A 25,627-nucleotide genomic window follows, 5' to 3' on the forward strand; every position below is an offset into this window, starting at 1 on the left:
GACCTATTATCAGTAAATATGACAAATTTGACAAATCTGTTCTCTTGGTTCCACAAATTGTACAAAGTACGTTGAACTGTCATTAGAAACTTTCTCACACATAGGAGTTTGTGTACGAAAAACCATCAATTCTAGCACAAGTGTTTAGTATGCATCAGATGCCTTTATCAGAGTTAGACACTTGTGATTGCTAACGCACTTTGTTACATGTGCTCACATTAAAGTTAATGCAAAATAAAGTGAGCTGCCTAGCATGCAAATGCATGCTAAGCAACTCATGAATAATTCATGCACTTAGTGAAAATGGCATTGTGATGCAATTTGTATTAACTTGATGGTAATGCTAAACTTAACTACACCTTGGGAAGTGTAGTTAAGCTTTAGCATTAGCCTTCCATGGCTAATGCAGGCCCTGATGAGGACTCTGATTGTGCCCCTCCCTGACTGCTGCAAACAAGAGCCTTCCAATATTCTGATTGCCCCTGCCAAGTGCTGCACCAAAGGGCCTCTAATGCCCCAATCTCTCCCCCTGTTATCCTACTCCCAAATGCTCCAGAGCCACAGCTATGTCTGCCGGCCCCTCCCTCCTCTCCCCTACCCTTTCTGAGGTCATCTAAAGGTAAGTTTGGGACAGGAGGGAGTACTCTTCCTTCTTACCTTTCCATTGCCGAAATTCAAAATGGCATCAGATAATCTCTTGCACTTCTCTGCCATACACATTCATGAGGCAAAGGAGCAGGTAAGAACATCCAGCGTCATTTTAGATATTAACAGCAGTGGAGCAGGATGGAAGATTGCTCCTTCCAACTTCCAATTTCAAGGGCTGAGCAGGGGGGGGGGGGGGGGGGAGGGAGGATATCCAGGGTATGGATTGTGGCCCTGTAACCACTTGTTGGAAATATTTAGAGGGTAAGGCAGCTGAGTACAACCCCCATTAAGGCCTGCAATATACATCAGTTATTATGCAGCTACATTAGTGGCGATAGTAACACAGCTGTGTAAACCAACACAAAAATCCAGTTCTTAACTCCAATATACTAAAGGCTTTATGTGCTTTATAACATCAGGTGTTAAAACTGTTGCTAATGCCCGCATTAAAATTGTTGCGCCAGAGGTGGACCCTTGGGCCAAGGTGGGGTTGTCGCAACCCGTAGGTAGGGACCTACGGGTCCCCACCATCGGCAGGCAGAGTGGGCTGATGAACAGAGGCCTGCTGGAGTTCACCAATACCAGCCCTCATTCCCCGTGGTGCCGGGGCCGGCTGGACTTAGGTGGGCCTCTGTATATAGTTGATGTGGAGATCTGGTTCAGCCCAGAGACAGCAGGTGAGGGATGGTACAGTCTTACACTGGACAAGGTAGGGTCCTGGAGACTCGGGTGCCAAAGGAACGGAGGCAGACAGGGGGCGCCTGAGCAAGAGCAGGCCGAAGCCTGAATAGACCAAGTCCAGGAAGTAAGCTGGAGAGGTATCGAGGAACAGCTTGAGTCAGGGCTGGCGGCAATCTGGAAGCAGTGGCAAGCAAGGCTGAGTTCTGATCTCGGAGATAGTCTAGAAACATAGTCAAACGATGCTGAGGTCTGGGTCTGGAGAGAGGCAACAATGTAGTCAGGTGATAAAGAGGTCTGGGTCTGGAGAGAGGCAATAGCGTAGTCAGGCAATGCAGAGTTCTGGATATGGAGAGAGGCAACAGCGTTGTCAGGCAATGCGGAGGTCTGGGTCTGGAGAGAGGCAACAGCGTAGTCAGGCAATGCCAAGGTCTGGTTCTGGAGAGAGGCAACAGCGTAGTCAGGCAATGCGGAGGTCTGGGTCTGGAGATTGGCAATAACGTATTCAGGCAATGTGGAGGTCTAGGTCTGGAGAGAGGCAATAGCATAGTCAGGCGAAGCAGAGGTCCAGGCTTGGAGAGAGTCAATGGCGTGGTCAGGCGAAGCAGAGTCAAAGTCCGTGTAGGCAATCCGAGGTAAGGTGCAAGGCAGGAACGTAGGAACAAGGAGATAGGAACCAGGATCATGAGGAACAGGAACACAGGAGTGAGACGAATCTCTAAGGAGGCAACAAATACTCAACCAGTGAGGAGACCTGTTGCAAAGGCAAAGCTAAGGAGCAGAGCCTGAGCTTAAATACTGAAGCTCCGCTGACGTCATCATCCGGGGCTGCGGCTAGGTTCCCGCTGCGGGCACTACTTAAACATTGGTGATGCGTGCGTGCCTAAGGAGGGGATGTGGTGGCTGGACCGGGAACGCCAGGGACTGCAGCTGGGCTGGAGGCACTGGGGGAGGCCCGAGGACAGAGCTGACGGCCCACTGCCACCAGAGAGGAGGAACCAGGAACTGGAGTTACTGCAGAGAGATGAGGGGTCTGTGCCGCAGGTCTGCCACGGACAGCACGCGTAACAAAAATGGGTGCATTAACCTGCATTTAAAACACAATTTTAATGCAGCTTAGTGCATGGGCTCCATAGTATGAATATGACCTTATCCCTTGAGGTAAACAGGTCGAGCTATGAACTAGGCAATGAAATAAAAGTAGGTAATGTTATTGTTTTTAATGAAAAGCTTTTCAAAGCACCTCAGAGGTCCAGGAAGATGTAGCAAGGCCCCTTCAGTGCAGAAGAAAAAGAACAAATGTTTGCTGTGGACTTGTAAATATATCCATTTTATTTTCAGGTGTAAGTGAAATATTGGACATAATTTCTACTTCCTAGATACAGCATGAGGTAATAACAGGCAGGTGTGCTACTAATGTCAACAATCAGAAAGTCCTGGGTTGACCCATCTTTCAACAAATTCTTATTCAGAATTATTTTGCAATTGTTGACCTCATGCCTTCTGATCTGTCCCCCAGTTAATGCCCAGAAATCATCCAGTCTGTTGGACAATACCAGCAAATTTGTCAAAGTCTTTGCATATTTGTGCTATTGAGTTTGCCTCCCAAATATTGAACAATGTTCTTTAAACTCCAGGGTTTGTATTCCTCTCACTGATAGCTAATATGCATACTAGGAAAGGTCATATTGGCATAGTAGATAGCGCAATGGGCTGAGAACCAGAGAAGCCATGGTTCAAATCCCACTTCTCCCAGTGACATTCCTTGGACAAGTCACTTTATCTCCCATTACTTTAAGCACCCATTTATTTATTTTGTTTCAAAAGATGTATTTCCCACACCCAACAATGTTCGGAGCGGGTTACAATAATACATTCATAATTAAGTATTAACATAAAATCCTAAGACAAAAATAAAACATTATAGAAACTCCACAAAAATAAAATGTAAAAATAAGAGACCTTTAAAAATAGATAAAAAGGTTTAAGAAAATGGAATTGGATCATTAGGATTTAGATTGTAAGATTTTTGGGGCAGGGACTTATCATACCTAAATCTTATCACCATTATACAGTGCTGAATACATCCAGTACTAGTACTATAAAAATGATAAGTATTAAGTATTTCTCCCAATCTTGCAAGACCTCTTCTTTCCTTTTTGTTTCTTACTATGACATTTTTTTCAGTTTTTCCCCCTTATTTGTTGTGGGCTTGATAAAATATACTTCATAGTTTTGTCATTGATTTTAAATATTTCCTGATATTGTCTATCTTTTCTTTATTATTTCATTTAATGTACATGATATAATTAATAAAGTTTAGATATGGAGAAAATAATAAATACTATTTTATTTATTTGTTTTAAAACATTTATTACCTGCCCTTCCTATGTTCAGGGTGGGGTACAATCATACATTCATAATCAATGTAACCAACAACACAGATAATATAATTAAAATAAAATCATAGATATCATAATATCAACTAAAAGGAGGATATACTCCTGGGGATATGGAGATAAAACTGACTGTTTCAGCATTCATATGCTTTCCTGAACAAGTAAAGAATTTAGACTCATTCATATTTTCTTATTTCCTTCAGCATTGAATTCCAGAGGAAAGGACCTGCTAAAGAGAAGACACACTCCCTAGTCTCGATGAGGTGCGCTGCTGTAAGAGAGGGAATGTCTAATAGACTTTGGCCAGGGGATCACAGTAGTCTAGATGGGGTATGAATTTTCATGATTGCTACAGTCCTTGGGAAATGTAAATTATTAATAAGTGAATGAACTATGGTTATTAATTTATATTGTATGCGGTAAGATATTGGAAGCCAATAGAGAGATTGCAAAGTTGGAGTGATATGGTCATGAAAACAGGTTCCAAGCAACTCAGCCCTCATCACTGTCTACTCTTGGGCACTGGGGAATCTCTGTTCTTCAAACCTGTGTGACTCCTCCTCAGTGGTCACACAGCAGCCTCTATAAGATTTATACTTTCTTGGATGACACAGTATTTTAGCAGGCTGTAAATAGATGATAACCTTTTTAAACTGTCATACCTAAAAACGCTTTTTTAGTGTATTCCTTTTAAGTAAGGACCTTAACTAATCTCTTGTGGGGTGATTAGTGTCACTTTACCTAACACCACACAAGAATTACATGAATACTATGTACTCTCTGGGCCTGGAACCTGCAACTGCACATTTCTGCTCCCTAGAGATGAACAAGACCTAGTGCTTTATGTACTTTTCAAGTAGACTTATGACGAAAGACATATGTGATGACAGCATTTGGTGCTAGACCCAGAGAGAAGGTCCATTGTTTCATCAGAGGTAATCGATCTTCACAATGGAAGAGGTCAGTGGTTTGTTATAACTGCACTATGACATGAGCATAGCTATACAACCGATTGATCACCAACAGAATGAAGACATTTCTACTGCACCTCTAGCCAAGCATCTCTTCTAGGGATGTGAATCGTGTCCTCGATCGTCTTAACGATCGATTTCGGCTGGGAGGGGGAGGGAATCGTATTGTTGCCGTTTGGGGGGGTAAAATATCGTGAAAAATCGTGAAAAATCTAAAAATCGCAAAACCGGCACATTAAAAACCCCCTAAAACCCACCCCCGACCCTTTAAATTAAATCCCCCACCCTCCCGAACCCCCCCCAAATGAGTTAAATAACCTGCGGGTCCAGCGGCGGTCCGGAACGGCAGCGGTCCGGAACGGGCTCCTGCTCCTGAATCTTGTTGTCTTCAGCCGGCGCCATTTTCCAAAATGGCGCCGAAAAATGGCGGCGGCCATAGACGAACACGATTGGACGGCAGGAGGTCCTTCCGGACCCCCGCTGGACTTTTGGCAAGTCTCGTGGGGGTCAGGAGGCCCCCCACAAGCTGGCCAAAAGTTCCTGGAGGTCCAGCGGGGGTCAGGGAGCGATTTCCCGCCGCGAATCGTTTTCGTACGGAAAATGGCGCCGGCAGGAGATCGACTGCAGGAGGTTGTTCAGCGAGGTGCCGGAACCCTCGCTGAACGACCTCCTGCAGTCGATCTCCTGCCGGTGCCATTTTCCGTACGAAAACGATTCGCGGCGGGAAATCGCTCCCTGACCCCGCTGGACCTCCAGGAACTTTTGGCCAGCTTGTGGGGGGCCTCCTGACCCCCACGAGACTTGCCAAAAGTCCAGCGGGGGTCCGGAAGGACCTCCTGCCGTCCAATCGTGTTCGTCTATGGCCGCCGCCATTTTTCGGCGCCATTTTGGAAAATGGCGCCGGATGAAGACAACAAGATTCAGGAGCAGGAGCCCGTTCCGGACCGCTGCCGTTCCGGACCGCCGCTGGACCCGCAGGTTATTTAACTCATTTGGGGGGGGTTCGGGAGGGTGGGGGATTTAATTTAAAGGGTCGGGGATGGGTTTTAGCGGGTTTTAGTGTGCCGGCTCACGATTCTAACGATTTATAACAATAAATCGTTAGAATCTCTATTGTATTGTGTTCCATAACGGTTTAAGACGATATTAAAATTATCGGACGATAATTTTAATCGTCCTAAAACGATTCACATCCCTAATCTCTTCCACTGGACAGCATATGGACGTGAATACTAGCTAGATTGTGCCCATCTCACATGCATACCCATGTACTCAAGAGTTAGCTAAGAATATATTCTCTGGAGAAGGCAACATGAGCCATTTGTGAAGCTCCACAGTAAGAAGTTTCCTATTTTGCTCTTGCTGTCTTCCTTGGGAGCATACAATGAGCTTTCAGTTTTATCGCCTAGGCCATATTGTCTTGCATGTGAGAAATGTGACTAGTTGGAATGACTAATGGCACTCTAGCATGTAAGGTCATGTGGGTCCCAAATCTTCTACCTATTAAACGCTTAAGACAAAAAGTACACAATGAAAAGAAACAACCAGAAAGTGAAGTTTCAAAGTATGCGACCAAACAACATTTGTAGTCACCAGAATTAGAGCAATTCAACAACTTTGGTAATCCCATTCTGCAAGGACAAAATATCAAATAGCATATGACATTATAATTGAAATGACCTGTATATTTAGTGGAGACATGTACATGCATTGTTAGAAATGGCAACATGACATATACAGTATCATGATCTTATCCTTTTGCAAAATCATGATTACTATAAAGAACCTAGAACGTGGAAGTGGCAACCTGATAACTACAGTACAACTCTAATGTTAGAGCTGATGTCAGCACAACTATATGATGGCAAGTAAAGGCCCAGACAGTCCATGTTAAAAGAGTGCACTCAAAGGGGACAGCCTAAAGACCATGGCAGAAATGTTCAAGAGAAGGCCCAGACAATCCATGTTGAAAGAGTGCACTCAAAGGGGAAAGCCTAAGGACCATGGCAGCAAAGTTCAAGTAGCAGGCAGCAGGACTAGGATCGGAGAAGGCAGCATGAAGGCAACAGGACCAGGAGATGAGACAGCAGCATAGAGGCAGTAGGACCAGGACTGGACAATGCAGCATGCGGGCAAGAACTCCAGGAGATGAGACATAAGCATGGATCCAGAAGCAGGATGAGATGAGAAGAGACACCAACTTGGAGCCAGCAGTAGGATGAGATGAGAAGTGATACCAGCAGCAGGACCAGGAAATGAGACATGATGAGAAGAGATACCAGCAGGACCTTGACTAGAGACTGCATCAAGGAGGAAGAACTACAGCAGAGCATAGAGGAGAACATATCAAGTAAGTAGCAGGACAACAAGCAGACAGTAACCATCCACATCAGCAAGCTGGCACAAGAACTTTGTAGTCAGAACAGGTCCATCAGGCAATTTCTATCTAGCCAGCACAGGAACTCTGTAGTTAGGATGGGCCCAGCAGTCTTCTTCCATGTAGCCGGCACAGGAAATCTATAGTCAGAACAGGGACAGCAGGCATCTTCCATCTAGCCAGCACAGAAACTCTGTAGTCAGGATGGGCCCAGCAGGCATCTTCCATCTAGCTGGCATAGGAATTCTGTAGGCAGGGTGGCTCAGCAATCGACTTCCATCTAGCTGGCACAAAAGCTCTGCAGTCAGGATGGGTCCAGCAGGCATCTTCCATCTAGCTGGCACAGGAACTCTGTACAGAGGACTTGCCTGAATTGTTTGGACAAGTCATCTTTGAGTGAATGTTTGGAGCCTTTACAACTATGAGCCTCATGGGCCTTTTCCTCCATGGGGCTTTTGAGTGGTTGAGGGTAGCACTTCTTTGGTAGGCCTACCTCTGGGCTGTCCTGAGAGCTGGGGACTGCTGCATGGAGTGGACTCCTGGGAGGATGGGGATGGCATGGGTACAGGCTCTGGCAATCATTAAATGAGTTGGGTTAGTGTTGTGGTCAAAGTGTTTATTGAGATAGAGATGGTGGTTAGGCCCTATGTAAGGGCTGCTGTCTGCACCTACATATCCTGGGTGTGACTGATCTGAGCCCTTCTCAACCACACCATCTTTGCCCGTATATGGTGCAGGTGGAGCACATGCCTCCTCTCAATGTGGTAGAGTGTGTCCTGGACTATATGAGTCAGTGCTGCTGGTATTGTAGGTGGTGGCTGAGGTGCTGTCTATGGCTCCAATGCTGGCATGGCCGAGATAGTCGGCTAAGCTGGTTGGGTGTCTGGTGCATCCCACTGGTCAGTTGGTATGCTGGAGGCAGATAGGGACTAGCCAGGTTTCTTCCATGGCAGGAATGTCCCCGCCATAAAGCTGGAGAGGTTTAGGCTGATATCGAGATATAGTGGTGAGTCAAGGGATTGCAGTAACTGGTGCTGTTCTGGTGGCTGCTGCTGCTCCTCCTCTTCCTCACGCTACTGGATCTGAGCATCCAGTTGCAAAGGTGCGTTGAGATCTGGGCCTGTGCTGCTGGCCCCCGGGGCTTCATGGCTGGGACCGGGGATTTCTTGGGTGAAAGCTGTGGAAACAAAGAGGACATAAGTATGAATGCTAAGAAGTGCACATATAATGTTTGGCATAAGATGCACACTTTGCATCAATCAATGTGAGCATCTAATGACAAAATATGTGGACATCTGTAGCAGCCTTGACATTTACAGGTGATGTGAACTTACTGGCCCTGGCCTATATCATGTCCAGGATCTCGTTCATCCCTTCGAACATGCCCAGTCCCAACTGTTGAATCAGGCGCTCCTCCATCGGAGTCAGAACTATTGGGCAAGAGGCTCCTCCTCCTATCTGGCGCAGATATTTGTTGCAGCTTGCCACCTTGATTTTCAATTGCATCATGACGTCCTGGTAGTTGTGGGCCACCTGCTCTCTGGTCCTCTTGATTCCACTGTGCAGGGATATGGCCTGGGCGATGTTGCACCATATCTGGCCCTTGGTTGCCCTGGATGTCTTCTCTGCCCTGTTTCCAAACAGCAAGTTGTAATTTGCCAGGATTCCGGTAATAACCAGCTCATTGTCCTTGACGCTGAAATTGTATGTGCGAAGATGTGACCGACCTGCTACCTGGCTGCCAGATGATCGTGTTACTACTTCCACTTCTGGAGAGGTGTCACTTTCCTCACTCTTACTCTAAGTTCCACTCCCTGTTCCCTTTCCTTCCTCCCCCCTCTTGCACCTGCCATGCCAACCCCCCATCTAGCCCTACCCTGCCATTCTCCCGCCATACTCTCCTGCCTATCCCCTTCCCCCTCCCACCTCTTTCTAACCCCTTCCCTCCTATCTCTCCTGCTCTCTTCCTCCCTCCTCCACTCCCTCCTCTCCTCAAACCTTCCTCTCTCCCCAAACCTTCCACGCTCCATCCTCTCCAGCTCCTCACGTCTCCACCTCTCCTCCTACACCATTCCTCACTCCTCCACCACCACTCTTCACTCCATCACTACTCCTCCACCACCATAGAAAGGGACAAACTGACAAACAAGACAAACTAACAAAAACTTCCACACACATTTAAAGACAAGAGACAAAGGTACAGGAAAACAGATGAGAACTCAAAACAGGACAACTCACTCAGAAATCACTAAGAAACTCCTCCTAAACTCCAACCAACTAACCAACAAACCTCCTCTCCTCTCTCTCCAATGCCTGACACACCCTCAAAGAGGCAGCTGCAGGAAGCTAGTATATGTAAACAAAGAAAATAACGTGCTAGAGTAGACATAAACTGTCGCGTGACACGAAAAATGATATGCAACGCAATAAAGTATCATGAGTTGCAAAACTTGCATATGCCATACGGTATATCAGTAATTTCCCTAACCACACCCATTTTTTAATCTCAGGATGCTAATGTGCCATGATTCTGCTTTGTTTATAGCATTTTGATGAATCTAGGCCAAAGAAAGTAGCTGAGCAGCTGAGAAAAGCTCCAGGAGACATAGTTATGGCAAAATTCACAGCTGATCTGTGGAAATCCTCAAATCTGTCTGGTGTTCGACCTCAAATAGTTGGCATTTCCCTAATGCAAATTTGCTAACTCCCACTGCTGGGTAGAATTTGGGCCATCACTATAGAGGGTTCCAAGTACTTGCATGGTAGCCTCCTGCCTACAATTTATCACTCTCAGATATTGCTGTTAGAGACCTACAGCAATGAATTATAGATACCATATAAACAGCAAGGGAGAGAAGACACATAGACCTTGTGTACAGTTATGAAAGATTGGGGTCACTTAAGGAAACAAATTTGATGAATTTGTTCTTGGTATTACATAACATGATTCAAATGTATCATAGCGGAAGAAAATTCTATAAATAGAGATATGGCAGTTACTATACACCCTGTGAAACCAGGCACAAATCTTGTCTCTATGCTGCTATCAATCCTTGTTGCTCACAGTTGCACAAAAATAAAGTTATTATGCGTGATAATATTTTTTTTTAAACTGGCATGCACATTAACAATTGTCTATTAATTTCCCTAACTACTGTCTAATCTTCCTCAAGACCATTCATCTTAGTGGCTTGCATTTTACAATTACGGTCCACTTTCACCCTTCTTAAAATAGTTTATTATTTATTTATTTGGAGGTTCTAAATACCGCCAGTCCATGTGGAAATCATTAGATTACATTCCAGAAAGAAGCTGTTTCGCTGGAAGTTCAGTTTGTACTGACATGTCAGAGAGAGCGGTGCATGTGGCATGAGAAAGACTCCTGTCATCAGGCTAGAAACATAATTTGACCAAGGACAATACAGGCTGTGAACAGGACCTGGTTAATTGTCCCTGTTCCATACCTTGTAATTTAATCTTACTGTTACAACTATTATGTATATATAATTTGAAGTGCGAATGTACCATGTCATAGCTCCCGTAGAACCATGGGCCTCCATAAGTTCAAACTTCAGCTTGAAGCCGGCAGAAGGGAGGCAGATGTAGGTATGAAGCACTGTTCTACTTCTTTCAGCAGGAGAGGATCATGCCACGGAGGGGTGTTTAAGAGAGGACTATGCCGGAAGGGAGCATGAAACCAAAGCTGCTGGGCCCCGCAAAGCACGTGACTCAAGGAGGTCATCCTGACTTGTTCTAGCCAGAGAATATCCTGCATGCATGAAACAGATTCAACCAAAGCAGGGTTTCAAAAATATTGCAGCCAGCAAGATTTTCTAGTTACCAGCTAAGTAAGGGAATCTACAACTCATTTAAGTTGTAGAGCAGGATAATTTTCAGCTATTACACCTTAAGGTGAATTTTAAAAGCCGGTGAGATATGCGTGTATTTCCTGGAGGTTGCTCATCTCGGAATTTTTCAAAAAAGGGCAGGGCATGGGCATTTCGGGGCGTATACCTGAGATGTGTGTATAAATACTTATGCGCCCTGGTGTGCGCCAAGGTGTTGTGATTCTGCTCGCAGGCCTAGCCACGAGCAGTCTCTTACCTCCAGCCCGTCTTCTCTTCGCAGCCCGAAGATCTCCATCTGCCCTGTCTCCCGCAGCCCGGAGGCTGCCGTCTTCGCCGCTCCCATGGCCGGCCAGAAGCTGCCCTGTCTTCTCTTCACTGCGGCAGGGAGCCGCAGACTTTGGCCTGCCCTTCAGCGGCATGGCCGCCGACAATGCCGTCTTCTTGCAGGCCTGGAGGCCTGCCCTCAGTGGCATGGATGCCGCCATCACTCCGCCCTTGCCTCTGTGCGGCAGGAAGCCTCCTCCTCCGTCGGGGCCTGTTCCTCAGCCCAGCCCTACTCCTCAGCGTCAGCATCAGCATTGCCGCTGTCCATGGTCCTGCTTCCTGTTTCCTGCTTCCTAGGCATGGGGTCGCGCCTGTCTCAGTGATTTAAAGGGCCCATGGTCAGATATGCCCCGGGCCCCACCTGAACTCCTCCCAGGGTGTCTCCTCATCTTCAGCCCTATAAAAGGACTCTGAGTTCATTCCAATGTTGCCTTGGCAATGGGCTAGTCTTCCTTGGGAATCCTGTTTCCTGCTCCTGCCTGGCATTTCCTTGTTCTTCGTGGGATCCCTCGTCGCCTTGTTCCTGGTCTCCTGATGTTCTGTGTTCCAAATCCTGATGTTCCGTAGTTTTGTTCCTGTTCCAAGTCCTGGTGTTCAAGATGTTTCATGTTCCTGATGTCTTGGTCCTGATGCTCTTGTCTTTACCCCTGCAACCAGTTCCCAGGTTCCTGCATCCACCTTTCCTAGCATGCCACCATCATGGTTCATGACCAGCCCGTGGGGGGATGTGTAGGGCACTTCGTGGTACAAGGCCTTCTTCTTGTCCACAGCACAAGCCTCCAGAGGGTCACCCTTAACTGAAGCCAAGTCCCGCCTTGGTCCTGTGTCCTGAATCTCATTCTGGCCTTCGGATTCCCTTGTGTCTGCTTTTGTCCATGACCAAGACTCTGCCTGAACCTGCTCTGCTCTAGCGTGGTCCGTGACCAGCCATAGGAGGCTGTGTAGAGCACACCCCGGTGCAGGCTTCTACTGAATCTTCGACATGTTCCAGTCTCAAGTTCCAAACTTCTCCTGGAGTCTACTTTGCGCTTAGCGTGGTCCGCGACCAGCCATGGGCGGCTGTGTAGGGCGCACTGCGATGTGGTTCTCACCCAGTACTTTCGTCTGAATCCTGAATCCTTGTTCCGAGTTCTTCCAAGTTCCTCACCTGAGTCTCCACGTTCCAAGTTCCTCGTCTGAGTCTCCACGTTCCAAGTTTCTCATCTGTGTCTTCATGCTCCAGAGTCTTCATCCGCCCTTGTCTCCTGTCTAGCCTGCCGCCTCTGCCGTTACCCAGTGGCAAGTCCGAAAGGGCTTGGAGTGGTCGGAGGACCACTCAGAGACCAACCTTGCATGGTTGGCCTCACCGAGGCTGTGCAGGTCAGTGGGGGCCTGGGCTTCCAGTCACTGTCCAGACGAGGTTCTGTCTCACCTGCCTCAGCACCTCCTCAGAGCTACTCTCCTGGTTCTCCGAGGTCCAAGGGCACACTTCTCTTGTTTCCACGCAACAGCTGCTCATGGCCTCCCGCGCGCAACATCTTGCCAAAGCCTGTAAGCGCAACAAAGGTCTCTGCCACATAACTTTACTTCTGCTATGGCTGACATTTAAGTAGTAAAATTAATAAAATTAGGCAGATCAGTGGGGTTTTAAGGGTTAGGGCTGAGAGGAAGGAAGGATATTAAGCTAGGGGGTTTGGAAGACCTATCTCTTATCTGGGCAAACTGGGAATGAATTGGTTTTAGTGGCATTGGCATTGATGCATTGCCCTTTTAAAATCCCCCCACTTATGCGGTAGAAGTGTTATTTGCGCGCAGATGCGCACACCCACTTAAAATTAGGTGCATATGTGTGCGCGGCCAGCCTATTTTATAACTTGCATGCATATGCTAAAAAATGCCCATGTCCCTGAGCAAGGGTTGATACATGTGCACACATGTGCACCTACACACCAGTTTTAAAATTCACCTCATACAGAGGACAATTTTCAGCCACTTACATGGGTAACAAAGTAAGTAGTTATCTAGTTATCTGCCTACCTTTACCTGCATGGCCAAGAGGCAGAGTGAGGCTGGAGATAGCATCAGCAAGCAATGTTTAGGGATTTCATTTTGAAATCCCCACTCCTGCTTTACATAGTAACAAAATAAATGATGGCAGAAAAAGACCATCTGGTTCATCTAGTCTGCCTGGTGCTCTTGTTCACATTGCTAAGGATACATCCAAGGAGCCACAGAGTGTGACTACCTGCAAGATTTCTTCTTATTCAGAAGTCTTTTTCATTTTTCCCCTTTATATTCCACTTTCTTGGGCAGAACATACAAGAATGCCACTTAAGATCCCTCCAGCACCAACCTTTTCCATGCCTAACCACAAGGCTCTGTAATTATCTAAACAGCCAGGAATACAAACTAGCATGATCATTGTCCAAACATCTGTTTTTCTAGTTCTTCTGTGTAGCCTCTCAGACAGACCTGGCTATGTAAGCACCTGGATTTTCACTAGGACTTCTAGTTAATTACAGAATTTGCAGCTTGCCAGGCAGACTCAGTTGTTAGTTGGCTTGTATTATCACAGTATAACCTAAATAGCTACTATTACTAGTTTGCCTCCCAGGTCCCTTGTGTAACCTGCCAGACAAAACTGGCTATGTAAGTAAGTGCCTGCATTTCTACTAGGACTTCTATATTTTACAAAATATGTAGCCTGCCAGACAGACTCAGCTGTGAGTCAATTCTACTATCATAGCCTGTCAGACAACTCGGCCATGTGAATGCCTGCATTATAGCTAGAACTTCTAACATGTTAGGTTCTATATTAGGAGTTATTAGCCAGGAAAAAGTTCTAGGTGTCATAGTGGATAATACATTGAAATTGTCCGCTCAGTGTGCTGCAGTGGCTTTGCTGTGCTGCTGAATATACATCGTAATTTAGTCGGATAAATTCTAACCAGCTAAGTTACTTACACAGCCAGCTTTGAATATCTATCCCATGCTATCTAGTTCACCTTCTTTTTGCATTCTCAAACCAACTTCTAGATGTTTTGCCCATCCCTATCGGCAGAGATACATTCACTATAGATTCCCCTGTCAGAATTTATTTTTCGTTTTGGGTTCCTCTGCCATCTCCTGTACACGTCTTACTACCACAGACATCCTCGTTTACTTTAATTTTGGCTTCATTTCCCTTCAAAGGTGGCTTTTGCACCAAAAGAACATGATTAATTTCTTGAATAGGAGCAGAACATGGCAGGCATCTCATGTGTCATCCACAGACCTAATGTGATCCTGACGGCAAAAAATGGTGATCTTGAAAATTGTAACCATCATCTCAATTTCAGATTCTTGGATTTTTCCCAAATCCCCTGCCACAGCATGACTCCACAGCATGCAAATTTTAACTCATGCATTTTCATAGCGGATATCCTAAAAGCCTGACTGGCTGGGAGGGGGGGGGGGGGGGGGGAGGTCCCCAGGACAGGTTTGGGAACCTTTGACCAAGGGTGCTTAATACCTTTGTATCGACCCTAAGAGAGTTCAGTACACACAGGGCCTCATCATTCACCATCTCCCACCTCCCCCGAGGGGGGGGGGGGGCAAATGCTGGGGTGACACTACAAGGTGAGTTTGGATGTAGTTTTAAGCACGCGAGTGGTGCCCAAACAATTACGGCTTTTTCAATATCTGTAGGCCACCTTTTCCTGGTTTCGGTTTACATCTCTTAGTATTTGATATCCTCTCTTTCCATACCTAGTACGGAACAGTCATTTAATACTGACACTTCTCTAGTAATGCTGTTTTTCTCAGGGGCAGGCCATCCCTGCCCACAAACAGAAAGAAGACCCTAGCAGTTTGATAGCATCAAGCATTTTATTGTAGGTCTGGGAATGAACAATTCAAATCTATGATTTATACAAGAAATGTACGTAAGAAAGAATGCTGTTAATTGTAAACATAACGTAAGAAACTGGCAGCGGAGGCAGAGCTGGGGGTGGATTTGGAGTGGAGCTAGGGAGGATAAGAAGGGCATCTCTTTGTGGATTGGGTGAGAACATATTAAAGGGCATAAGGACAAATTAGAAATTTTAAATGGATTATTTTTTGTTTCAGGTATTATAACAGGGGTACACAACCGCCATTCTTAAGGAGGGCCACAAACACACCTGGTTTTCAGGATATCGTATCTACCATGAATGTTCATGAAATATACCTATTTTCATTTAATATAAAATAAAGTTAATTTGCATGCTTTAGGTAACAAGAAAAACAGACCTCTTTGTAGCCATCTAGAACCAGAACTGGGTACTCGATTTATGGTATTGCAGTAGACAGGGAGAAAGGGCAAATTGGAAGGGCCTGGAGGCCTTTATTTCTCTTCAGTTTCTATGTTGTGCTTCTATGCAATGCTTTTGTGTGTGCTTCAGTAAAATAATTGATGCTCTTAACTAGTCTAAGTGCTTGTAATAAGTCACAAGTACAACATAAAGCTGGAGGTTCATTATACAAACAATTAGTTCTGTGGGGAATGCTGAACTTGATTTGCATAGGAGCTGGCACCTCCTTTTACATGCATGCTTTCTGCCAATTTAAGTTCACATATTACTGTTCTGAATGAGAATGCAGACTTGGATACCAACTATGTCTGCTGGTTTATTTTTGAAGTTCCATCACATATATATTTTTAATATTTAATTTTTAAAATGACTGGGTTTTAAACAGCTTGGCTTGAAAATGAATGAAAGTGGCTCAAAGCCCTGATTTCAACCAATTGTTATCGCACCTGCATACTTCCATTCCAGTTGCTAGCATATTCTTGTAATGTTTCGACTGTCTCTTGCCCTCATGGCTTTCTTTATTCTTGAGAAGCCAGATTCTTTCATTGCCATCTACTAATGAGAGTTCTGAATAGCGCAGGTTTGCAGAATAAAGGATTAAAAAAAAAAAAGGAATGGCTCCTAATACTTCTCCAGTTAGAAGACAGGATTTTAAGAAAATCATTTGAACCAATTAGGCTGGGACAAAATATTTATTCATGCCCTAAATAGCTGATTCTTCTCCCCATTCTCCCTTCGTTACTCTTGGTTTTGCAGACTTATCTTCCTCTGTTTTGTTTGTTTTATCAAACTTGCTAAGAAAGGGGGGGGGGGGGGAAGCTTTTCAAGTTCCCAAAGAAGAGCTACATTGGGATTTTGCCCTGTGCCAGTCTGGAGAAAAAAAAACCAAAAAAAAACGATAAAAGACGTCAGAGCCGCACACATGGGGTCTTTCCCACTCCGCACAAACGCTGTCTGTTGTGCTCATTAACCTTTTTAGAGGCTGTGTCAGCTCAAGCTGTGCAGCAGCAAAAAAAATCAAAACGAAGCCAAGGCCTTACAATGTGCAGAGTGTCCCAACAACGCACGTGAAATCTGGCTGCCTACCTTGCAGGATGTCCAACACAACAAATGCCTGGTAAATCACGTGAAGGGACGGCACAAGCAAAGGGACAGTTTGCACGTCACGGTTGAAAATGATGTAGATCAGAAAGGTTTCAGACCCAAATATAAGCCCTCTTCCAGTGTTATCCTCTAAAAAACAAAACCCCCACTCCCACCAACTAACTCGAGCTTTAACTACTGGAGGGATATGAATCAAAAGAAGACATTCATGTTGCAATATGTTAGGGAATTTGTTCCATGGGCAATTTAATTTTTACCTTAGGGAAAAAAAAAAAAAAAGAAAGACTAAAGAAGATGCACTTGCATTTGGAACTGTGCCAGCATCGGTGGGAATGGGCTGATGACCACTCTGTAGGGCTTGTCAATGACTTTAAATGGGAAAAACAAAGTCTGTGTCTGGAAGATTCACATCAGGAGTTGGCAGAAAGAAAGTAAGAATAAGCAGTGCCCCTAAAAAGGGTTTTGCTGGATCCTTCCCTTCCTACCCAGTCACCCAGTCGAGAACGCTCTCATTTTCCTGCAATCTCAGAGAACAAATGGGTGGTAAGGTGGTTATTAGAATACCGGGAATAATTTTCAAAAATCCTGCCCGGATGCAAAGCCATGCAGGTGAATCGTAAAAGCACAGCGCACGCCAAAACTGGGAGACATGTGAGTATGTCGGGCTGGTGCGCGCTGAGCAGATTTTAAAAGCCGCCCACGTATGTGCATATCCCCTGGGACACGCGCAAATGAAAAAGTCCAAAAAAGGGGTCAGATGCTGGCATTCCTGGATTTTTGAATGAAAACAGCACATAAAAACGTGTGCACACACACGCATGCTGGGGTTCCCTACTGCGTATCTTTACTCCTGCTATGGTGTATAAATCCTAAAACGAAAATATATAGGCATGTCAATAGGGTTTTATGGGTCAGGGTTAAGAGGGGAAAAAGAAGGCTATTTAAATGGGGAAAATAGGAAGTCCTATCCCTTACCTGGGCGAACTGAGGACAAAGTGGTTTGTGCGGTGCACATTTCTATTAAAGTCTTCCCACTTAAGCAGTAGAAATGGCATTTGCGCAGATCAATATAAAATTGTTCACACATGTGCACGCGTTCAGCCTTCTTTATACCTTGCGTGCATATACGCGCGTATGTTATAAAATGGCCTTGTCTCTGGACACGAGCCGGTATACGTGTGTACATGTGGGCCCGCGTGCCGGTATAAAATTTCTGTCCCAGTGAATCATGAAGGCAATTTTCAGACAGCCAATCTACCTGGGCACATCACAATCTACCCAGGTAAAATACTTATAAAATTGCCCTCATTCTGTATTGTTACCCTGTTGTAAGTGTGAACCCATGGTGAAATGTAATAGTCGCTTATGAAATATTTAGGGAACAGAGTTACTTAGAGAAGCTGATTCTCAGCTATGTAATTCTCATTGGGAGGGTAATTTTATAACAGCCCATGGAGGTCTGAAGTCCATGAACAGAAAGTGCACACAGATTTCAACCCTGTTTTTCAAAGTGGAGTGAAATGCACCATTTCCACCCTCGGGAATGCCTCTTTCAAGTATGCGAGAAATCGCTTCCACTCATACTTTTACACATACAACCCTGGGGACATTTTCAAGAAGCCATTTTATGCGCGTAAATGTTTTGAGAATTATTATCCCCTTAGGGGAGTGTGACCATCAACCTAGACTAAACATGTGTAATGTAATCACATTAAATAAATTAAATTGTACAATAAATTAAATTATGAACAAACTAAAAACATTTTCTGTTTTTAAGATTTTATGCAAACACTTGAATACACAGCCCAGACTACACGGAGAGAACTATTTTGGTTACTAATGGTATTATGATTATTATTATTACAAAGCATTTGTATTGTGGCATACATTATGTTTCAGTGAAGTATTAGCCCACTGAGAGCAGCATTTCAGTTTACATTTGTTCATTTCTCTAATGACTTTATGGCTTGTGAAAGGCAGTAGATTAACAGCACCAGAAATGAAAATCCTCTTTTAATCCATGGAACAGGTACTGTATGGCCGGGTGTTAGCAGTGTAAGTTTCTTTCATGTGCATGAAACTTATTCTTAAGGGACCACTTTTCAGTCTGCGCAAACCTGCCTCACCTTCAGACAAAAACTAAACTACCAGCGCAGTTTGGGACAGATATTAAAAGCTATGTGCGGGCGTAGATTTGTGTGCGCAACCCGGCGTGCACAAATCTACGCCCGATTTTATAGCATGTGTGCGCAGCCACGCGCATGTTATAAAATCCGGGGTCGGTGCGCGCAAGGGGGTGCACACTTGTGCACCTTACGCACGCCGAGCCGCGCAGCCTTCCTCCGTTCCCTCCGCCCCCACCTTCCCTTCCCTTCCCCTCCCTTCCCCTACCTAACCTGAGCCCAGCCTTACCTAAAAACCCTCTCTTACCTTTAAATTACAAGTTGCGCCTGCCTCTGGGCAGGCGTAGGTTGCGTGCGCCGGCCAACGGCCAGCCTGCGATTTGCCGCTGTGCCCGGAGGCTCTGGCCCCACCCCCGGACCGCCCTGCCCACGCCCCGCCTCCTTTTTCAAGCCCCGGGACATACGCGCGGGGCCGGATTTTAAGATTTAGGGGCGGGCGTAGATTTGTGTGCGCAACCTGGCACGCACAAATCTACGCCCGATTTTATAACATGCGCGCGCAGCATTTCGGAGCGGCCTTGGAGGGAACGGGGAAAGCCATCGGGGCTCCCCTAGGGCTCGGCGTGCGCAAGGTGCACAAGTGTGCACCCCCTTGCGCGCGCCAACCCCGGATTTTATAACATGCGCGCGGCAAATGCGCACGCACAAATGTACCCTGCGTCCACGTCTTTAAAAATCTACCCCTAAATCTAGCATGAGCTTAAAAGAAGAGCTGAACAATTTTGTATGCTATTATTATTATTTTAAATTGTATTTCAGTTTCGCCAAGGGAGCATGTTCATGCAGTATCATTGCTGGATTTGCACAGAATGACTTTCTTTACTGAATGGAAACTTAAAAGTAAAATATACAGAAACTTTTCCTTAACTCAGCAAAGAATGTGATGGCTGAGTAACAATGTACTGGAGGAGTATCATTTGTCAGATCAGTTTGACTCAATTAAGTCTTGGAAGTTAAGCACTTTCCTGCTTTCCCTCCTGAGACTCCCCCCCCCCCCCCCCCCATTTACAAAAGACATTGGGAGATAATCAGTTTCACACTAATTACAATCAATTGATGATATGTGTTTTGTTGTGGGTTACAACATTCCTTGGGCCACCTGTATGCAAATAATGTAGCAAAATGCGTGCCTTGGGTAAGAGAATTATTGCCCAATAATTTTAATCATGACATTTTATTAGAAATATTAACTGATGCCTTTTAAGTAAGCAACAAAGAAAAAATAATCATGTTTGCATTACAGTAATGGAAACCAAAATATGATTCAGCGTACTAAATGCATACGTTTTGCATAGTCATTCAAATAAGTTAGCTTTGAATAAAATCCATTCACAACTTCCCCTTGCCATGTAGATACTTTTTAAAAGTAAGAGTGTGCAAAAGTCCAAACTCTTTGGGGCCGATGGAATACAATGCGCTCAGCCAAGCGCACTGTTTAACCCGCAGTCGGACGCGGGATAAATAGGCGCTAATCCACCGCCTAATGCAATAGGGGGATTAGCGCCTATTTAACGTGCGTCCGACACGGAGTGAATGAGATCGCACTCATCACATGTAAACTCGGCGCCGTTTTTATTTCTGGCAGACAGGCAGGTTATGAAAACCGACGCCGAGTTTACCAGCGTCGGTCTTCATAACCGGCAGCCGCGGCGAGTCGCTTTAGGAAGGAGGCGCTAAGGTTGTGCAAGTGACCCTAGCGCCTCCATCCTAGTGCAACCCCCTAATTTCCATATTGCATGGCGCCCCCCTTGCGGGCTCCATGCATGCATTAAAAAAGCGGGCGCTGAAAAGTCAGTGCCCTCTTTCAGCACACATAATTTCATCGGCCCCTTTGGCATCTCCCATTCCCTATTACAAATGAACTCATTGAAGATCTGCATTTGTTGGTCTCAAAGAACAGATTTCAAATCCACTGCTGTAGCGTATTCATGTTATAAGATTTGAATTGAAATAAAGTGCTGTGTATTCATGTTATAAGTTTTGAAATGAAATAAAATGCTATTGCTCAGAAAATGAGAAAAAAAATGATGCTATTAATAACATTCTGGTGCTTCATAAAATGGATGCACTGCTCCTTATGGGGCTATTGTAATTGGGATAGTTGCAAATCAATATATAACCTGACCATAACAGAAAGCCTGACTGAACTAAACTGTATTGGCCAAAACAGCTTAATTGGCTTTTGTGATTAACAAACCAAAAAAGATTACCTCAGAAATAAAATCTGTTGCATTTGTGTATCAGATAGTGCCCCAGAGGGGCTGAGGACGTTTAATTATCTATTGTCTTTCTTAGTCTAACTGCAACCATAATTACATCTTTACCAATTACTTGAGTAAGGGAAATTACAAATTTGGGGTTGCCTAAGATACTATTGTTTGCACTGTGCATGCAACAATTGCTATTTATTTGCATTTTGAGAAATACAAATAATCAATTGTTTACCAATGCTTGTTAATTCTACATATTTAGAGATTCTAGAATTAACAAATATTTGCATATCTGAAACATGGAAAGCATAAATTATTATTGTGTACATGTAATGGCCAGTAAATCAGAGTTTCAATTTATGTGGGAACAATCTGCCAAAGATAACATTGTAATTACCAGACACTCACACAACAGGCAATTATGGTGGCCATATTAGATTGATGAGTTAATAACAATTCTCTTGCTTTAGCTCGCTTATAAAAAGGATTCATTTTTTATTTCACATCTATTACTTTGCCTACCTGCATTATTTCTAACCACCTGTATACTTTTGACAGACTTTCCCTCTTCTGCTTTCTCTACCATCAATGCATAAGATAATTTCTGTTTCTTTTGTTCCAAAATTGGGTTGGTTGAGGTTTTGGTGCTGCGAACAGTTTTGCCTGAGTAATACTCCAACAGTAAATTTACCTTGAGGTCTGCAGATCAATCTTTCTACAGGGTAGGGGCCTCAAACTCTTCTTCTTGAGAGCTGCAAACCGGTCTGGCCTTCAGTTAACCGATATATGAACATTTATCATAAACTGGAGCCACTTAGGGGACAGCATTCAAGCCCCCCACCTAGGCGCAAAGTATTTTCAAAGATGAAGTATGCTTGCACTTTCCTTTTGAAAACTACCATGGGTAGAAAGATTTCTACCCACAAATGTTTGCAGGCTGCATTTTGTGATCTGCTGAAAACACATTCCCGGGAATGTCTCACCTAAATGCATCTAATGTTTAGCCACATTTGGCGGGGTAAGGAAGGAGGATCAGTCTTCAAAATTGGTATTCTACCCTGGTAAATAGTTTTTTACCTGTGTAAATGCCTTTGAAAATTGTCCTTACAATCTAAAATTATCTCACGAATATTCATTTCAGATGCAACAAAAACCAGACATGATTGCAGCTCTCGAAGACTGGAGTCTAACACTGCTGCTGTAAAATGGGGACACGCCAATTTTATAACTTGCACATGCCGGTGCGTGCATATTATAAAATCCATGGGCCATGCGCACATGCGTGCCAGATTTTGTAATCCGCACGCGCATGTGTGGGTGGCGTGCGCAGGGGGGGGCCGAATTTTGTAAAAGTATGCGTGGCGACGAAATCAGGCCTTCCCCTGTTCCCTCCCAGTCTGCTCCAATTAAGGAGCGGACTGGGAGGGAACTTTCCTAACCCCTATCTAAACCCCATCCCTCTTCCCCTCTCCTCCCCACCCCCTTAACCCGTCCCCAAACCTTTCAATTTTTTCATTTCACTACTTATTGCTCCCCTGGAGCAGAAGTAGTTTGTGCATGCTGGCCGACTGCCGGCATGGGCTTCCCCGGGACAGCAGTTAATGGCTGTTGTCCCGATCGGCCTTTGTCCTGCCCCGCCCCTCCCCGCCTAGACCATGCCCCCCCCCCCCAGCCTGCCCCCTTTTCAGGACCCAGAAATTTTGCGCGTATCGTCACTTACGAGCGTGGCTGGGCCCTTTTGAAAATGCGCACGGCGCATACAGGGCCTGGCCACACGCATAATTGACGATATTTGCGCATGTGGCCGATTTAAAATTCAGCCATATAGGTTTGAAATGATAAACAAAAAAAAGCTATGGCTTAGAAAGTGAGAAGATTTGCGCTGTAAACATTTTTATACAACTTAAATCAGAGTAAATGCTTCTCATATGTTGATCCTGTGATATGATGCTATCATTTGAGAGAAACCAAGATTTCATTTATTAACCATAGCATCTGATCTTCCTGAAACACACTTTGCAATTCCTGTCTTTGTGTTGCTTAAAAACAATATTGCAGGGAATACATATGTTGAAGAAAATAAAGTTCTAGACTCACAAAAGCTGCTAATTTTAGAGTGACATGAGCAAGATAAGTAAAAATAAGTTAGCGATGTCAGTTTGCTACTGTAGATCAAACATACACATTGTGCTTGAACTACTTTTTAATGTGGGTTTTCTTTTACATTTTGTAAAATTTCCCAAGTTTCATCTCATGTGCTTATTAAGATGAATTTTAAAAGCCTGATACGCGCCGAAATTAGGAGTTGCGTGAATATGTCAGGCCAGCACGCGCCGAGAAGATTTTAAAAGCCGGCCAGATACGCACGTGCTTGCCGCTGCTTGCACAAATGGAAAGTTTTTTAAAAGGGGCAGGGCGCGGGCTTGGTCTGGGTGTTCCTGGATTCAAACTTGAAATTTGTGCGTAAATACTTATGTGCACTGGCTTGCGCTGGGGAGTCCCCTGCCGCGTAAATTTACTTCTGCTAAGGATGACGTGTACGCTGTAAAACAAATTGTAGGAAGATCAGTGGGGTTTTAAAGGTCGCCTGCGCACCGCATTGAAAGTTACCGTCATTGTTTTCATCTTCCTTTCCTGTCAGCTGCTCGCAGAACTAGGAAATATCCATTGGAGCACTAGCTTTAGAAGAGCAAGTTGCTAAAGTTGCTCTCATAGGTGGCCTGCTCAGGTCACTGTACAGCTAAAAGGCATGGGAGAGTAAGAAAATGGTACAAAATGGTATGTATATCTAATATTAATGTCGGTTTAAATTTTAAAGTTTCTGTGGTTTTATTAACATCTTCTATACTATATAACAATATTTAATGGCATATAAAATGTATTTTCAAGCTGCATAGTCTCTTAACAAGGCACACAATCTTATTATGACTATCAGTGCTATGGTCACAAACATCCCTATCAGATGATGGATTGGGAGTATTACTTGTGCATGCACTGTGTTTGTCAGCACTCATTAATCATGGGCCATCCTGACAGGAAATTGCCAAAGGCAAGGGGGACAGACAAAACGCACATACACACAACAAACTAAGGCCTACTGTACATAGTAAACACTACAGACTACACGAAAACAAATGTTGTTTTAGACCATGGCTTCTGTCACAGAGCAGATATCTAGTTTGACAAGTAACAGTGCAGAATGTGATTAGGGTCAAGCTTGCTTTGGTCTTTGATGCTAATACCTAAAGGAGGACCCCTTGCTATGTTTAGTTGCTTTTGTGAACTATGTCAGAAGGAACTGGCTTCAATTTCTTGACGGAAAGGACAAAAAGCATCCTACTTTTTGTTTATTTGCCATTATATTTGAATCCTTTTAAGAAACATTTACTTAAAAATTAGGGAGGAAAATTTAGTTATATGGCATACATCTGTCTTTCTCTCATAGAAAATTCTAAAGCGGAGGTTCTCTTGCAAACACAAGAGGGGAAAACACAAAAGGTGAAAGAGAAGAATTAGGAATACAGAAAAAACAGCAGTGTAAACAAGGTTAACAATGCACAAAGAGGTACAAAAAAAACCATAGTTGAGGATGCAAAGATACCGTTAAGCCTTATCCGAGATGGACTTAAATAAATATTCTGTAGTGAAAAGCATATGAAGTTGATTTATTTAAGCCATACTTGGGTGCACCGCATTTATGCTTACGGTCATCTTTACAAATGTTGCCTAAATGAAGTAGGCCAATATTATTATGAAGCCACAGTTAATGCAAATTTATTGAAGACAGTGTTCAAATGATTTTACATGGGTAAACAGGCGTATGCTTCCCTTTTCAAAATGTCTTCCCCTCTCCCCACACAGTGATTGGAAAAGTATGTGTGCTGTTTCACAATGTGCAGACTTCCACTAGCAGGCAAAAAAGGGGTCTGGGTTAGGTTGGGGAAAGGTGATATTTTGAAATCTCTGCACATAGTTTCCAATGTGTCTTTTGCGACCTGCAAACTGCATGGAGAGACTGAAAATTGCCCCCTTTGTGAATTAGTAGAAGAAAAAGAATCTAGCATATGAATTTAAAGTAAACTAAAGACACTGGAGGTAGCAAACTCACAATTCCAAATAATAGATGATACCAGAAGGTTTCCACGGAGAACACACATTAACTGGATAAATAAAGATACCCACTATATGGCTCATTGTTCATGAAGAGACAGCACAATAAATTATATACAAGGAATACCTTCTAGGGCCATACTTCTTCCATGAAACTTTCACTGATCTCTAGAGGAAAATAGGTGAAAGTTAATTATTGTTTATAGAGTAAAATAGGTTAATATATCTATTTCTATTATACTAAGAAAGACTCTGGTCTTACATGTCACTTTTAGTTGTCATAAAAACAGCAGAATTCAATGTAAGTGGACTTAGAGCTAAGATTTTGAGCCTAGCTAAAAATATAAAATTCCACTGTTAGCCAATATGCCAGTTATCAGAATCATACTGGTCTGTTATGGGAGTCTCTGTTTAGTGGACCCTTGGGCCGACCTTCTGGAGACTTGGAAAGGTGGACAATGTCTC

General features: G+C 44.3%; 1 protein-coding gene across 2 annotated transcripts in view; it reads left to right on the forward strand.

Moving 5' to 3' along the window:
• Positions 1 to 381: 381 nt before the first annotated feature.
• The window catches only part of LOC115090504, a 991,523-nt gene continuing 966,277 nt past the window's right edge, over positions 382 to 25,627 (forward strand). Inside the window, exons 1-2 of one of the 2 annotated variants that reach the window (XM_029599682.1) lie at positions 382 to 619; positions 3,929 to 4,055. The gene's annotated coding sequence lies outside the window, so the exon portion shown is untranslated. The remainder of the gene's footprint in view (positions 620 to 3,928; positions 4,056 to 25,627) is intronic. The other variant, XM_029599683.1, reaches the window with a different exon arrangement.

The sequence above is a fragment of the Rhinatrema bivittatum genome, chromosome 4 (genome assembly GCF_901001135.1).
Source record: "Rhinatrema bivittatum chromosome 4, aRhiBiv1.1, whole genome shotgun sequence".
NCBI classification, from domain to species: Eukaryota; Metazoa; Chordata; class Amphibia; order Gymnophiona; family Rhinatrematidae; genus Rhinatrema; species Rhinatrema bivittatum.